General features: G+C 43.4%; 1 protein-coding gene across 10 annotated transcripts in view; it reads left to right on the top strand.

Annotated features, from left to right (window-relative positions):
- LOC121873532 (protein draper-like) overlaps positions 1-17,025 on the top strand; it is a 125,030-nt gene that overhangs the window by 26,070 nt on the left and 81,935 nt on the right. For 9 of the 10 annotated variants that reach the window (XR_006090261.1, XM_042377143.1, XM_042377140.1 and 6 more), the window contains exon 2: positions 9,529-9,569. The exons of the other annotated variant lie outside the window; for it this stretch is intronic. The gene's annotated coding sequence lies outside the window, so the exon portion shown is untranslated. The remainder of the gene's footprint in view (positions 1-9,528; positions 9,570-17,025) is intronic. 10 annotated transcript variants of the gene reach the window in all.

Raw genomic sequence — 17,025 nt, 5'->3', positions numbered from 1 at the left:
GAGAGAGAGAGTATATCCAAGTTGCTTAAGAGTAGCGAGGTGGTTTCATCCAATTCTCTACTTACACGAAAATTATCATTATCTCCTCTCTTTTAATATTCTTTCGTCCTCTTCCTCTCTCTCCAAAGAAAATACCGTTCTTAAATATTTCACCAAGCTGTTTCAGGGTCCCAGATGTTCAGCTTCACTATAAAGGCATTTTAGTGGCCTTTCTGGTTGTGGGGTATTGGTGTTATGAGCCAGCTGTGACTTGGCTCAGTGTGTGTTGCTACTCTTTATATTGTACGCCTGTTGTAAGACCCTAGTGATATGGTCTGGTGCTGGGGGATGTCAGCATGTCTTGGGGGGGGTGGGAGTGTCTAGAGATGGTTGGTTATCCTGGAGTGTGGGTAACATCATGTCTTGGAGTGTATCTAGACGTCTTGGAGTGTATCTAGACGTCTTGGAGTATACCTAGACGTCTTGGAGTATATCTAGATATCTAGACGTCTTGGAGTGTATCTAGATGTCTTGGAGTATATCTAGACGCCTTGGAGTATATCTAGACGTCTTGGAGTGCATCTAGACGTCTTGGAGTGTATCTAGACGTCTTGGAGTGTATCTAGATGTCTTGGAGTATATCTAGACGCCTTGGAGTATATCTAGACGTCTTGGAGTGCATCTAGACGTCTTTGAGTGTATCTAGACGTCTTGGAGTGTATCTAGTCGTCTTGGAGTGTATCTGGACGTCTTGGAGTGTATCTAGACGTCTTGGGGTATATCTAGACGTCTTGGAGTATATCTAAACGTCTTGGAGTATACCTAGACGTCTTGGAGTTTATCTAGACGTCTTGGAGTATATCTAGACGTCTCTGTATCTAGACGTCTTGGAGTATATCTACACGTCTTGGCGTGTATCTAGACGTCTTGGAGTATATCTAGACGTCTTGGAGTGTATCTAGACGTCTTGGAGTGTATCTAGACGTCTTGGAGTGTATCTAGACGTCTTGGAGTGTATCTAGACGTGTTGGAGTATATCTAGACGTCTTGGATTGTATCTAGACGTCTTGGAGTGTATCTAGACGTCTTGGAGTGTATTTAGACGTCTTGGTGTGTATCTAGACGTCTTGGAGTATATCTAGATCTCTTGGAGTGTATCTAGACGTCTTGGAGTGTATCTAGACGTCATGGAGTATATCTAGATGTCTTGGAGTATATCTAGACCTCTTGGAGTGTATCTAGACGTCTTGGAGTGTATCTAGACGTCTTGGAGTGTTTCTAGACGTCTTGGAGTATATCGAGACGTCTTGGAGTATATCTAGACGTCTTGGAGTGTATCTAGACGTCTTGGGTGTATCTAGACGTCTTGGAGTGAATCTAGACGTCTTGAGTATCTAGATCTCTTGAGTGTATCTAGACGTCTTGGAGTGTATCTAGACGTCTGGGTATCTAGACGTCTTGGATTATCTAGACGTCTTGGAGTGTACCTAGACGTCTTGGAGTGTATATCTAGACGTCTTGATTAAAATCACAGACATCTTGGAGTATATCTAGACGTCTTGGGTGTATCTAGACGTCTTGGAGTGTATCTAGACGTCTTGGAGTGTGTCTAGACGTTTTGGATTGTATCTAGACGTCTTGGAGTTTATCTAGACGTCTTGGAGTATATCTAGACGTCTTGGAGTGTATCTAGACGTCTTGGAGTGTATCTAGACGTCTTGGAGTGTATCTAGACGTCTTGGATTATATCTAGACGTCTTGGAGTATATCAAGACGTCTTCGAGTATATCTAGACGTCTTGGAGTATATCTGGACGTCTTGGAGTATATCTAGACGTCTTGGAGTGTATCTAGACGTCTTGGAGTGTATCTAGACGTCTTGGAGTGTATCTAGACGTCTTGGAGTGTTTCTAGACTTCTTGGAGTATATCTAGACGTCTTGGAGTATATCTAGACGTCTTGGAGTGTATCTACACGTGTTGGAGTGTATCTAGACGTCTTGGAGTGAATCTAGACGTCTTGGAGTATATCTAGATCTCTTGGAGTGTATCTAGACGTCTTGGAGTGTATCTAGACGTCTTGGAGTATATATAGACGTCTTGGAGTATATCTAGACGTTTAGGAGTATATCTAGACGTCTTGGAGTGTATCTAGTCGTCTTGGAGTGTATCTAGACGTCTTGGATTATATCTAGACGTCTTGGATTATATCTAGACGTCTTGGAGTGCATCTAGACGTCTTGGATTATATATAGACGTCTTGGAGTATATCTAGACGTCTTGGAGTGTATCTAGACGTCTTGGATTATATCTAGATCTCTTGGAGTGTATCTAGACGCCTTGGAGTGTATCTAGACGTCATGGAGTATATCTAGACGTCATGGAGTATATCTAGACGTCTTGGAGTATATCTAGACGTCTTGGAGTGTATCTAGACGTCTTGGAGTGTATCTAGACGTCTTGGAGTGTTTCTAGACGTCTTGGAGTATATCTAGACGTCTTGGAGTGTATCTAGACGTCTTAGAGTGTATCTAGACGTCTTGGAGTGTATCTAGACGTCTTGGAGTGTATCTAGACGTCTTAAAGTGTATCTAGACGCCTTGGATTATATCTAGACGTCTTGGAGTGTATCTCGACGTCTTGGAGTGTATCTAGACGTCTTGGATTATATCTAGACGTCTTGGATTATATCTAGACGTTTTGGAGTATATCTAGACGTCTTGGAGTGTATCTAGACGTCTTGGAGTGTAACTAGACGTCTTGGAGTGTATCTAGTCGTCTTGGAGTGTATCTAGACGTCTTGGATTATATCTAGACGTCTTGGATTATATCTAGACGTCTTGGAGTGTATCTAGACGTCTTGGGGTATATCTAGACGTCTTGGAGTATATCTAGATGTCTTGGCGTGTATCTAGACGTCTTGGAGTACATCTAGACGTCTTGGAGTGTATTTAAACGTCTTGGAGTGTATCTAGACGTCTTGGAGTGTATCTAGACGTCTTGGAGTGTATCCAGACGTCTTGGATTGTATCTAGACGTCTTGGAGTATATCTAGACGTCTTGGAGTATATCTAGACGTCTTGGAGTATATCTAGACGTCTTGGAGTATATCTGGACGTCTTGGAGTGTATATAGACGTCTTGGATTATATCTAGACGTCTTGGAGTGTATCTAGACGTCTTGGAGTGTATCTAGACGTCTTGCAGTGTATCTAGACATCTTGGAGTATATCTAGACGTCTTGGAGTGTATCTAGACGTCTTGGTGGATGCCTGAATGTCTAGTTATCCGTGTAAATGTCTCTGAAACTCCTGGTTAAAGGGTAAATATTCTTCTACGAACACAAGATATATAAATGGACCTCGTCATACAGTGGAAAGACAAGGGTCACACATTGTATCCGGCGGTGACGTAACCCAGGCCTCGCCCGTCCTGTTCATTGTTGTTCACTCGTTCCTGGATCTTAGCGCACCTTCCTCTACGTTGAGAAATTATATTACGTGTGTGTTTGTTTTGCCGTCCTGGGGTATTTTTGTGTCTATCTATCTCTGGTTACAGGTATATGTTTGTCTGGTTGCCACTGTGTCTGTACGTTTATATATGTGTCAATCTATCTCTGTCTATCCATATGTCTGTCTGTCTGTCTGTCTGTACGGTGCCCATGTACAGTACAGGAAGGCTTACGAAACCGCATGCACTCTCTTTGTGAAGTTCTTGAAAATAAAAGACTTTTCTCTTTCCTGTGTTACGTAAGATACTTTGTTGTCCAGATCGGAAACGTGACGAAAGAGTTTTAGGCAGCAGCACCTCCTCCTAAGCTTTTACTGCTACAGGAGTACTTGTCAGGTCTAGTTGTAGTCTATACCTTCTACAGGAGTACTTGGTTGGTCTAGTTGTAGTGTATACCTTCTACAGGAGTACTTGTCTGGTCTAGTTGTAGTCTACCTTCTGCATTAGTGACTGGTTTGCTTGTATCCCTTTGTCGTTTGGCTAACTACCTAACCTAACCTAACCTAACCTACAAATGTAAGATATAGAAGGTGAGCTATTGCAAGGTTTTGGCAATCCCTTTTTAAATCACTGGATGAGATAGTGTGTGTGTGTGTTTAATAATAATAATAATAATAAACGGTTTATTAATAGAGTTGCAACCGGTGGCTGAAAATATACAAACTTACATGTGATTTAGACATAATGATATGCGTTCAATACGTTTACAGGGCTGTACAGTACATGAATCAGGAGCTGTTTATTATTTTAAAAATAGATGGGATGGTGCTATCTATCGGTGCGGCTCTTATGGGCTGAATTTTGTTGTAGTGGCGGACTGCACGAGGTGGGCGGGGGGCTGCACGTGGCAGTAGGTGGCGATGACGAGGATGGTGCAGTAGTCCACTGCCAAACCCTGCTAGTGCGTGGTGGTGGAGGTCACTGAGGGATGGCATTTCCAGGGTGGAGAGAGCGTTGTTGCAAAGACCACCTTAATAGTGGTGGGGTGGGCTATGTAATTAATCCCAGATGTTGTAACTGTGGCGGCCGGCACAATGCTGACTCACGGCAATGCCCCAATCGCCCGTCTGTCCCAGGGGAAAAGCCTCCCCGAAGGCCAAGTCTACCACAACGCCCCCCCCAGTCTTCCGGGCCACACCCCCCTGTGTACCCTGTGTCTCCAGCAATGCCTTCTTCAACAACACCTGCCTCTGCCTGGCCTCATCTGGCTACAACACAGCAGTCCCGGCCGTCTCCTAACTCAACTACTACTGGGCCTCCTCCTCGTCTCTACTCTGAGGCTGTCAGGCCTTGCGCTCCCACCGGTGCCCCCCCACAACCCCCCGCCAGTGACATGACACAGATCATATCCCTCTTCCAAGAATTTACCAACCGTATTGAAAAACTCTTCGCTACACTCTGTACCACCATCTCCCACCAACTCCTGCCCTCTGTTGCCACCCAGTCACTCCTCTCTGCTGGTTTGACACAAGCTGTTGGTCCCCCTGAGAGCCCCCCCTGCTCACGGCCTACTCCACCGCCGGCGGCCTTCACTACTGGTGTAGTGCCTACCGGGCCTGCCCTGGTGTGTCCTGCTGCCCCCGAGCGAAGTCCTGCCCCATCCTCACAACACTTGGTGCCTCAACCTGTCCACCACCCACCGCAAGCCGCGCCCGTGTCTGAGCTGTCTCCACCAGGGCTACCTGGACCTGAGGACACCACCCCCGGCTACCTGTACCCCACCGACATGTCGACGAACACACCTTCACAATCACACTAAAAGGTGTGTCCCTCAATGTTGTCAATGCCTATGTGCCTCCCTCCACCCCTACTGTACCTGCCCCACCACACCATATCACCTCCACCCCCACTGTACTTCGCCACGCCTAGTACATTGGCAACCCTGAGCCTGGCCGCACTGTTTGTAAACTTTGTGGTCAACAGACTCTCACACCCTCTTTCACCACATCCTCATTTGCCCTATGACCTCCCCCTACAGGGGTGGCACCTCTTCCCTCCCTGACCAGATATCCCTCCTCCTAGTGACAGGCCTGGCACTTGACATTATTAGGGACCTGCCACACTTTGCCATAAACAGATAAATTGTACCGGGAATTTTCCCCCCACACACTCATCATTGTCACTTTATGTAACTTGCTGACAAAACCCATGACCCTTCAGGCCTTTTACGCCCTCAATGCATGAGTCATAAAGGCAAGCATGAACTCCGCATGCTTCCCAGTTGGGCACTGTAAACGCTTCTGCGCTTCACCTTGCACAGAATGTAAGCGGGTGCCCAATAAACTAGCCCCCTCCGGGGCAATCTGTAAAAATCTGTTGTACCCGGAGTAGTCTGTGCCGAGCGTGATTCTGCAGGCCCTCTTCTGTACCTTCTCCAGCTGACGATGTTGGGTAGAGTTGAGAGAAGACGACCAGGCTGGTGACGCATACGTTAATTTTGGGAGAATAAATGCGTTGTAGATGGTCCTCAGCTCTGGCGTGGGTGCCCCAAGTGACCTGAGTCGTCGTAGCATGTAGAGTCGGTACGAGGCTGCCTTGATAGTGTTGTTTACATGGACTTTCCAGTCCAGTTTGTGGTCTATAGTTACACCGAGGAGTTTGGCAGACTGCACTAACTGGAGAGGATGGGCACCCACTGTAACTGCTGGAGCTTGCACTGGAGTGGTGGCGGTATTGATGTGCATGACTACGGTTTTGGTGTGTGTGTGTGTGTGTGTGTGTGTGTGTGTAGTTAGTTCAGCATATTATGTATATAAACAATGTAGGTATACAGTTCAGCATGTATATAGACAATGCAGGTATACAATCTCCAGTACACGTCGGCAGTGCTGGTATACAAACAATGGTATAGACAGTTGGACCAAGGAGCTGGCAAATACATCAGATGTTAATTTCCGGTAGAGACCTTTGCTTCGTCTTTGTTACTAATTAATAATAATAAATCAACTTGAAAGAGTTTGATAATATGTTGACTAAGCACAGCACTGAGCAGGATATCCGCATCGACAGTACAACATTTTATAATTTGTAATATAGAAAATCTCTTGTTTCTCGTCTTGCTGTTGCTTCATCGGCTGTGTGTGTTTTAGTTTTTAGCTTTGAGCTGTTTGATAAAAATACTAGTTTCAATGAAGTTAAGGAAAATGTTTTATTTATTTATTGGTGTAATTTAGCCTCGACTGCTTCACTACCTGTCTCACTTGACATGTCCGGTGTTTGTGACCAGAAGAAACCTCACTGTGTTGTTTTGAATACTTTGTGGTCTGCATGGCTGTGTTGAGGCAAAGTACCATGATGAACTGGAATATTCTCAATTGCTTTTTATCAGCGCTCAACAGAGACATCTGGTGTTACAAAAAGAAAATTTATATAAACACTTCTTTTATTTACTTTATTCTCTACAATTAATTCCCCAGATAGTCAAGAGTCAGGCAGCCCAAAGTATCTTCTCTGGGGTAACGGTTCAGATGTTGTGATAACTTGTTGTCTTTAAGCCATTGTTTGCCTGGCACCTGTTCAAATGACAACCTTTAAAGTATTTCCTTTGGATATTTATCTGACACTAAAAGGCCACTGTTGTCTGCATACAAGAGTTTTTAAAATTAACACCAATGGACATGTCCTTTACATAACACAGGAAGGTCAATGGTCCTAGGATACTCCCCCGTAGGACTCCACAGGTTATCGGCAAGGATGCTGATTCGATATTATTTGTAACGACAATTTGTTTCCTGTCGTTTAGATAATACTTAAATCAGTCAACAGAACCAGGGTCAAGAACCTCTAGTTTTTCACACAGTGTTTCACGATCTATGTCAAACGCCATTGTGTCATGTCCCTGAGGTATTTGGGTCCGTGATGTGGTCAGTGGGATGGATCAGTAGGTGGGAGACCTAAAACCTGATGGGTGTCTGTATTGAATAACGCTATCATGACAGTATCTCTCTCTCTCTCTCTCACACTAGAATTTTAGATGCAGGTTTAGAAGTTGTATTTTGTACATCTTTCATGCACCCATTCTTCACTTACATTACACCTTACAGCACGGCTTCGGCTATTCATTCATTCATTTAGGACAGTAGACACAGAGGAAATAATCATAGTTGTCTCTTTTTGATTGTTGAGTTCCCTTTGAGGTGGACTTGTGGTGATGGATGGCGGATGTGTGATGAGTGAGTGGGTGACTGACGGATGACAAGTGGTGGCCATCTGTGGGGCTTGACGGTAGTACTACAGGGCCTCCGATCATGTAGTGGTGTTACTCTTATTGTGTTGTTGTAGAGTTAATTGGTAGTTAGGACTTGAGGGATGACATCTTTAGAGAGAGTTAAACTGTTAGGGTTGTAATTAATTGTCTGCTTGTTCCTGTGTGTGTGATAAAGTAAAAAAAAATAGATATATATGGTGTAATAATAAAGTAGTTTCGTGTCCAAAGGTTTGTCCATTGCCACGAGAAAATGTGTTTCCCTTCCTGTACAAGAATAGGGTAACCCAAGCAACATTTGTATCTGTCAGACCCCACCCTACCCTACCCCACCTCACCTCACCTCACCCCACCTCACCTCGCCCCACCTCACCCTACCCTACCCCTCCCCACCCTATCCCACCCCACTCCACCCACATCCCTGTCCTGTCCGGCACACTCCTTCCCACCCACATCCATATCCCACCCAATCCACCCTCTCCCCACCCAGTACACTCCTCCCCCACCCAGTACACCCCTCCCCCACCCATTACACCTCCTCCCCACCCATTACACCTCCTCCACCATTACACCCCCTCCCATTACACCCTCCCTCCACCCATTACACCACTCCCACCAGTACCCCTCCCACCCATTACACCCTCCCCACCCACACCCCTCCCCACCCATTACACCCCTCCACCCATTACACCTCTCCAGTCCACCCCTACCCTCCTCCACCCATTACACCTCCTCCACCCACACTCATTACACCCTACACCCTCCCCACCCATTACACCCTCCTCCACTACCCCTCCTCACCCATACACCCCTCCCCACCCATCACCCTCCTCCACCTGTACACCCTCCCCACCCATTACACCCTCCCCACCCAGTACACCCCTCCCTCCACCCATTACACCTCCCCCACCCAGTACACCCCTATTAGGCCTATTCTGGATAATGTCTTTGAGTAAACTTGTTGAAGAAAACTTTTATAAACGGATGGGGAGAGGAGCGAGGCGTACTACGTCCTGTTTACCAGCTATCGGCACACACACACACACACACACACACACACACTCACACACACACACACACACACACACACTCAGCTCGCTGTTCTTGACGATGTTATAAGGTGATATATTGTTGTTTTGTGATGTTTGTTATTGTGTCCCGCGATGAATGTAAACAACTGGGTGATTAAGATAACATCAGGAAAGTGTGTTGTGGCGTTACGTAATCGATGGTTGAAAATTGGCGCCATTAATGTGACATAGAGTATAATTAAATGTTGTGTGCATATATAACATTACCGTGACATGTATATATTAATAGTTTTGTGTTTATTACTCTAATAATACGAGATATTTATGGTATTGTATATATTAACATGACACGTACAGGTATAATTCGTGTTTTATTTATAACATTGTGATACATGTGAGATATTTCAGGTTTGGTGTATTGCGGTGTATAGTGTTACAGGTTTGTTGTGGTATAGTGTTACAGGTGTGTTGTGGTATATAGTGTTACAGGTGTGTTGTGGTATAATGTTACAGGTGTGTTGTGGCACAGTGCTACAGGTGTGTTGTGGTGCAGTGTTACAGGTGTGATGTGGTAGTGTTACCGGCGTGTTGTGGTGCAATGTTACAGGTGTGTTGTGGGAGTGTTACAGGTGTGTTGTGGGACAGTGTTACAGGTGTGTTGTGGTATAGTGTTACAGGTGTGTTGTGATGCGATTGGTTTATTATTATTATTATTATTATTATTATTATTATTATTATTATTATTATTATTATTATTATTATTATCATCATCATTACCAACACTCACGTTAGCTTCTCCATTCTCAGAGTGTGGAGTGAGCGGCTGACCACCACCCTCCATGAACTGTGTAAGTAAATAAAAAAAAACTCTTATTTTAGTAGGTTATTCTTATCTTGTAGTTTATTTTTGTATATTTAACTTTACTCTTGTAATTTATTCTCGGATATAGAAAACAGTGTTATTCTTAACTATGGTAAACGGGGGAGGGAGGGAGGGGTGGGGGTATTCTCAGGGGTTAAAAACAGGTTATACAGTCATGAAACAAAACGATTTATGTAAAGGATTTTTTTTTCATTTTGTATTTTCTGACCGAAAGAGGCGTGGAATTTCGGATGAATTTTTGAAACGTCATGAAAAGTACGTAGGTAGAGGACAGGTGTAGGTAGAGGTACAGGTGTAGGTAGAGGACAGGTGTAGGTAGAGGACAGGTGTAGGTAGAGGTACAGGTGTAGGTAGAGGACAGATGTAGGTAGAGGACAGGTGTAGGTAGATGTACAGGTGTAGGTAGAGGACAGGTGTAGGTAGAGGTACAGGTGTAGGTAGAGGACAGGTGTAGGTAGAGAACAGATGTAGGTAGAGGACAGGTGTAGGTAGAGGACAGGTGTAGGTAGAGGTACAGGTGTAGGTAGAGGTACAGGTGTAGGTAGAGAACAGATGTAGGTAGAGGACAGGTGTAGATAGACGACAGGTGTAGGTAGAGGTACAGGTGTAGGTAGAGGACAGGTGTGCATTAATATTACGAGGGTTCTGATTGGTTGAGTAAACTTGTTTTCTTGTTGTCAGGAAGGTATTTGATTGGTTAATTGGGTATTACCTGTTGGATCACCTGGAGATTAAGCACGCCAGCTTATTTTACCTGGTGATTAAACATCTTCTTGTAAATCTAACTTAATCTAGCCAAACCTAACATAACCTAACGTAAGCTAACGTAGCTGGCATTTGGTACAAGCGTATAACACCGTCTCACAGTTGTTCAATGTCCTTGGATCATCTGAAGAGCAGCGTTAGGGTGTTAGGTTAGTTTAATGTCAGGGGGGTGAGGTTAGATTAGGGTCAGAAGGGTTAATCTTAGGTTAAGCTGTGTTGATAATAGTGACTGATCACTTGGCTGTACTATAAGTGTTACCGGACTGACTGATAGCGCCCTAACCTCGCCCGTGCTTGGTCTCGCCCCCCTAGCGCCTGGTCTCCCGTCCCCTAGTACCCTGGTCTAGTTCCTCCATCCACCCTAGTACCCTGGTCTCGTTCCACCATCCCCCCTAGTACCCTGGTCTCGTTCCCCCATCCCCCCTAGTACCCCGGTCTCGTGATATTCATTGATAAAACGCGGTGGAGTGGTTAGTAAATTAGAAATAATTTATATGCAATTTTCTCTTCCCCAAAATACTGGAAAAACAGGTCAGAAAATTGTCGGAAGATCAAAGAGAGTGAATGTCTGGTGAATGGTAGGTAGAATGCAGTGAAAATACCTAAATAAATGCTATTCAGAACTCAGTGAAAATACCCAAATAAACGCTAGGAAAAACTCCGTGAAAATAACGAAAAAAAACGCCGAGCGGCCGAAGTAGAGACGTCCAAGACACATTGTTGACCCAACGTCTATCTGCTCTGTAATTTAAGCATGAAGCATTAACCTATTTACAATAACTGAAGTCTCTTACTGTGTTTACTAAATTAATATAAACACGATCGTAATTTAAGGTATGTAATTATTTTTAACACAACATTGGATTTATATAAGATTGTACTGTTGAATTAATGTTATTATTTTTTTCCTTGGTAATGTCCTAAACTCACGTGGGAGTGGTCACCTTACTGTAATTATTGGTTAGTTTTTCCTATAACGTTTGTTAGTTTATTCGATATATTTATTTGATTTTTAGTTCTATATGTCGTATCTCGGTGGCTGTAAATTGTCGTATGGTTTTGTACAATTCACATTTTAACATCTCAACCTTAGTGATATAATATAGTTTACCTCACGAATCAAGTTTCTAATGCCAGTAATGATAAGAAATATGCTTTTTTATTTTAACTCGAAGAAAATTTCAAGAAAGCAAACTTCCAGTGACGTAGAGTTGTGGTGCATTATGTAAACAAACACAGTCAGCGCACACTACAACCAGTCACGGTGTCAAGTGATCGAGGCTGTGTGCTTGAACGTGGCGAAAGTGTGTGTGTGTGTGTGTGTGTGTGTGTGTGTGTGTGTGTGAGAGAGACTAGATTATGCTGGTAGTGTGTATGGGGGGAGGGAGAGTGGGCGGGATAAGGTCGTGTATACAGTACTGCTCGTGGTAAGTGAGGGCTTGAAGTGTTGAAGGAATCAGGGCCACTCAAGAGGTTGGTATAGACGCACCAGCCACCAAGGTCTGTTTATATTTTTTATCTCACTGATGCCAGAATGAATTCACGGATCATCTAAAGATTCGCCACCCTGTTTATTTTACCTTATAATTAACCACCCAAACGCTAACCTAATCTAACCTAACCAAACCTAACCTAACCTGATCTAGCTTAACCTGGTCTAACCTAACCTAACCTGATCTAGCTTAACCTGGTCTAACCTAACCTAACCTGATCTAGCCTAACCTGGTCTAACCTAACCTAACCTGATCTAACCTAAACACGAACCGAATCAGACCTAACCCAAATACTAACCAAACCTCCAGGTAACGTTACGGTGTTTAATCATCAGGTGAAATAAGCTGAGTGAGGGGGGGGGGGCGAGGGGGCGAAACTTCAGGTGATCCAAATTCACATACAACTGTTGGAAGCTGCCAAATACTACCACCACACTCACCACTACTGGGAGTTGAACGTATCCACAGATCTTTGCAGTGAACACAACTAATACTCTGTCATAATCTCCTCTGATTTGATTTAGATTATCTTAAGTTGCATTACGGATTAACTAATAAATGTAAGTAGGTTTTCATTTACCTGCGCGGGAATCAGAAGCCATAAAAAACAAAAGCTGTCAACTACGCCATTTGGACTGTTAGGTAATTGGTGGGCTTGGCCAGAACTTAACATTACGCTCCTGTGGATATTGTGGTGATGTTGTTCAGCGAAGCAGTTGGACACACAAAGTTGTTTGTGGTATTTAGTTTTATTGTTTTCGTTGAATTGTTCGTGGATGATCATAACTTAGACCACTGGTACCCACTAAGTTATTGTGCTTATGTAGGCTATCACGTCGATAATCCTGGTAAGTGCTCAGCTTGTCTGAGACCAGTTTAGTACACACACACAGACACACTCAGCCACCATTCGTTATCATTCACTTATTCTGACTGCTATAATAGAATGTTATTGTGTTGTATTTGACGGCATGCCCCCAGCTGGAGACGATGATGTCAGCCACTCGTTTTGGCCAGTGATTGGTATGTATAAGGCCGCCTGTGTAAAGTCAATCTCCAGGTTAAGTCACTGTTTACCTTTGATCCAGTCGGGTGAGGGCTGGCGTCCGAATACATTGGCCTGGCTAGAGTAACAATGCATTAACCGTTATTATCACCAAAGTGTATTTACGTAATTTAAACCAGGCATTTTGAAGTTATGTTCCCGTGTTTGGTTTTGGTGTTAGAATATCGTGTGTGTGCAGGGACCAGGAGGTTGAGGTGTGCCACAGCTCGGGAATATGTGTGAGGAAGCCGTACAGTGCAGGGAGTGGGTGACTTAAGTCCATCCTGTGTGTAGGCGTCGCTGGTCATCCAAGAGGAATTCGATGCTAAACTTAAGGGATCCTGGAACAATGTCCAAGGGAACTCTTGTTGAACACAAACATCGTAGAGGAATGTGGCGGGACTGCTGCGGTGGGAGTGTTTCACCATTTATATAATAACATGTTCAGTCTGTTTACAACGTGCAGTGTGTGTTCATGTTTCATCCCATACTGGTATTGTTTGCGGCACTTGATGCTTTATCTTGTGACTTCTGTGTTGCTCTTTTAGTTTGAAGCGGGAGATTATCCGCAAATGTTCGGATAATATAATTTATATCTTCACATTTAAGGCAACACACCACCACCACCCAACAATAGTGTGATCACGTGATGGCAACAACAGTAAGCTTGCCATCCTATTATATTTACTAACGACTGTTGCACAAACACCCATGGCTGGGATTGTATTATCTGCTTAATAATCACATGCCGCTTAAGTATTTACGTACAACGGGAAACATAAGACTCGAACTGTCAGGGTCTTTTACGTAGAATTGAAATAAATACGATTTTATGAACCTTTATGTGTATATGAAATGGCGGGTATAATCTTCAACCACTCGAGTTTTCCTTATTCATCCTTGGAAAACTCGCAGGAGGTCTTAAGGGAGAGAGTGAGGTGTCCCAGACCACTGCCAACAATACCACAAGATGGCAGGGCAGGTGAGTGGAAGAGTTCAGTGGCCCCCTTATGACTGGGGTTACGGCCATAGCTTCTCTTATCTACCAGACTGTGACTGTTGGCTGGCTGGCCGGGCCATGAGCTCGTGCATACCAGTGTAGCTGAGCTTATCAGGTGCAACAGGTGGGCAATATGTGTGTTGGCCTTTTAATAGTAAACAGAGCTCAGGTGGGGAATGTGTGGGCTTGATTTTCCCAGTGTTGTACTCTATATACTGTACTGGGCATATAAAGACCTTCTATATACTGTACTGGGCATATAAAGACCTTCTATATACGGTACTATGCATATAAAGACTATCTATATACGGTACTGGGCATATAAAGACCTTCTATATACGGTACTATGCATATAAAGACCTTCTATATACGGTACTGGGCATATAAAGACCTTCTATATACTGTACTGGGCATATAAAGACCTTCTATATACTGTACTGGGCATATAAAGACCTTCTATATACGGTACTGGGCATATAAAGACCTTCTATATACGGTACTGGGCATATAAAGACCTTCTATATACGGTACTATGCATATAAAGACCTTCTATATACGGTACTATGCATATAAAGACCTTCTATATACGGTACTATGCATATAAAAACCTATATACGGTACTGGGCATATAAAGATCTTCTATATACTGTACTGGGCATATAAAGACCTTCTATATACGGTACTATGCATATAAAAACCTTCTATATACGGTACTATGCATATAAAAACCTTCTATATACTGTACTGGGCATATAAAGACCTTCTATATACGGTACTATGCATATAAAGACCTTCTATATACGGTACTATGCATATAAAGACCTTCTATATACGGTACTGGGCATATAAAGACTATCTATATACGGTACTGGGCATATAAAGATCTTCTATACACAGTACTGGGCATATAAAGACCTTGTATATCCGGTACTGGGCATATAAAGACCTTCTATATACGGTACTGGGCATATAAAGACCTTCTATATACGTACTGGGCATATAAAGACCTTCTATATACGGCAGTATATAAAGGGCATATAAAGACCTATATACTGGGCATATAAAGACCTATTTACGGTACATAAAGACCTATATATACGGTACTGGGCATATAAAAACCTCCTATATACGGTACTGGGCATATAAAGACCTTCTATATACGGTACTGGGCATATAAAGACCTATATACGGTACTGGGCATATAAAGACCTCCTGTATACGGTACTGGGCATATAAAGACCTCCTATATACGGTACTGGGCATATAAAGACCTTCTACATACGGTACTGGGCATATAAAGACCTATATACGGTACTGGGCATATAACAACCTCCTATATACGGTACTGGGCATATAAAAACCTCCTATATACGGTACTGGGCATATAAAGACCTTCTATATACGGTACTGGGCATATAAAGACCTCCTGTATACGGTACTGGGCATATAAAGACCTTCTATATACGGTATTGGGCATATAAAGACCTTCCTCGCCACACACATTGCTCCTCTTCCTCATCCAGATATTAAAAGAATATTTAAATTACTTAGGTGTATAAAAGACAAAGGCACCTGACCTATGATGATCATAGTATTAAATTATAATGTTTTACCTTTGATAATAATATTGTTTTTCTGATGATGATAACAGTAATAATAAGTTATTTACAGCTTCTGAATTCATTTACCTGGGATCATTGCCACAGTCCATCGAAATTGTCATTTGTTATTTAATCATAAGTGTGTGTGTGTGTGTGTTTTATCATTTTGCTGACCTTTGATCCATTCTTTGATACACCACAAAAATGTAAAATACAGGAAAGTAAAAACTGTGCGGAATGGCGCGCGGTGACTAGGCGAAAAATAGACATTGAAACCTCTGCCACATAAACGGTGTAAAGGCAGTTAAGAGTATCCTGGACTGGTAATTTGAAAGTTATTGGCAATCTAGTGGATGTATTCAAGCGAGAACTGATAAAATTTCTTCAGTGTGTGTCTCGGGGGAGGAAGTCAATACTGGGAGTGGTGCAGTGGCTGGCAGGGGCGTGAGAGGCCACAGTAGGTCTTAGTATTAACAGACCAGATTATGTAACGCATTATGCTACTGGTACTGTCACCGGTATACCCTGTACACTGGCCTAGTGGATACAGTTCCTCGCTTCCTGTATAAAAAGTTGTTGGCTCGCGACCGAGGCACCTCTAGTCGACCCACATGTGAGGAGGTACAGAACTTAACTTTTGGCTGGGGAAGTGATGATGGTCGAGTGCAGTGTGCTATATCCGCACTGCTTCTGACAGGCTTTGAGACACGTGTAAAATCTTGCCCTACAATCTGTGACCAAATTTATTCCCAACTACAAGAAGATTACGTGTTTAATATCTCGACTACATTTTTTTTATACCGAGTTAAGTCTGATATTGTGTTCCTAGTTTAGGATAGGTTTAAGTTAGGTTTGGTTAGATTGGATTTTGTGGAACACCCGACGCTCCTCAACACCATGATAGAATAACAGGACGCTGTACTGATACAATATACAGTCGAGACGTGATACAAAAACTATTTCTACTTCCGGTCAACTAAATACGTAGCTTGTTGTTGTGTGTGTGTGTTGAGGGGCGCTAGTGATCCAGTGAACAACAACAACAATAATATTAACATAGCTGGCCTTAGTGGGAGCCGTGACACCTGATAAATACTGACGGGTACCAGAGCTTTTGAAGTTGGGGAAATGGAAGTTGTCAAGTGCAGTGTCGGTCACGTTACATCCTTGCGTACCTAAGGTTTTATCTGCCGTGTGATGTATCCCCACTACCCCTAAACCACGTCGTCTATGTTTTTTATGGGTCCTACTTCCTCTTTTGTTTTGACTCGCAGACCCACCAAAGCCACCGCCTTCTAAACTCCCAAGAGACGGGGAAAAATGGGATGAAAATAAAGTTTAACGATGGGAATCCAAGCTGGGCAGAAGGCCGTAGATGCTGCCACCGACTGCTCTTAAAATGCAATAACCTGCCTTATCTCCGTTCCCCTTTAGTCTATCACATATTTATGAAATTCAGTGTGAAGCGGCTGGTGAACGTGGGGGCGTGTGTTGGATGGTGTGGGCGTGGATGACTG

Source organism: Homarus americanus, unplaced genomic scaffold (genome assembly GCF_018991925.1).
Source record: "Homarus americanus isolate GMGI-L3 unplaced genomic scaffold, GMGI_Hamer_2.0 scaffold30858, whole genome shotgun sequence".
NCBI lineage: Eukaryota > Metazoa > Arthropoda > Malacostraca > Decapoda > Nephropidae > Homarus > Homarus americanus.
This window is presented reverse-complemented; position numbering and strand designations above follow the sequence as displayed.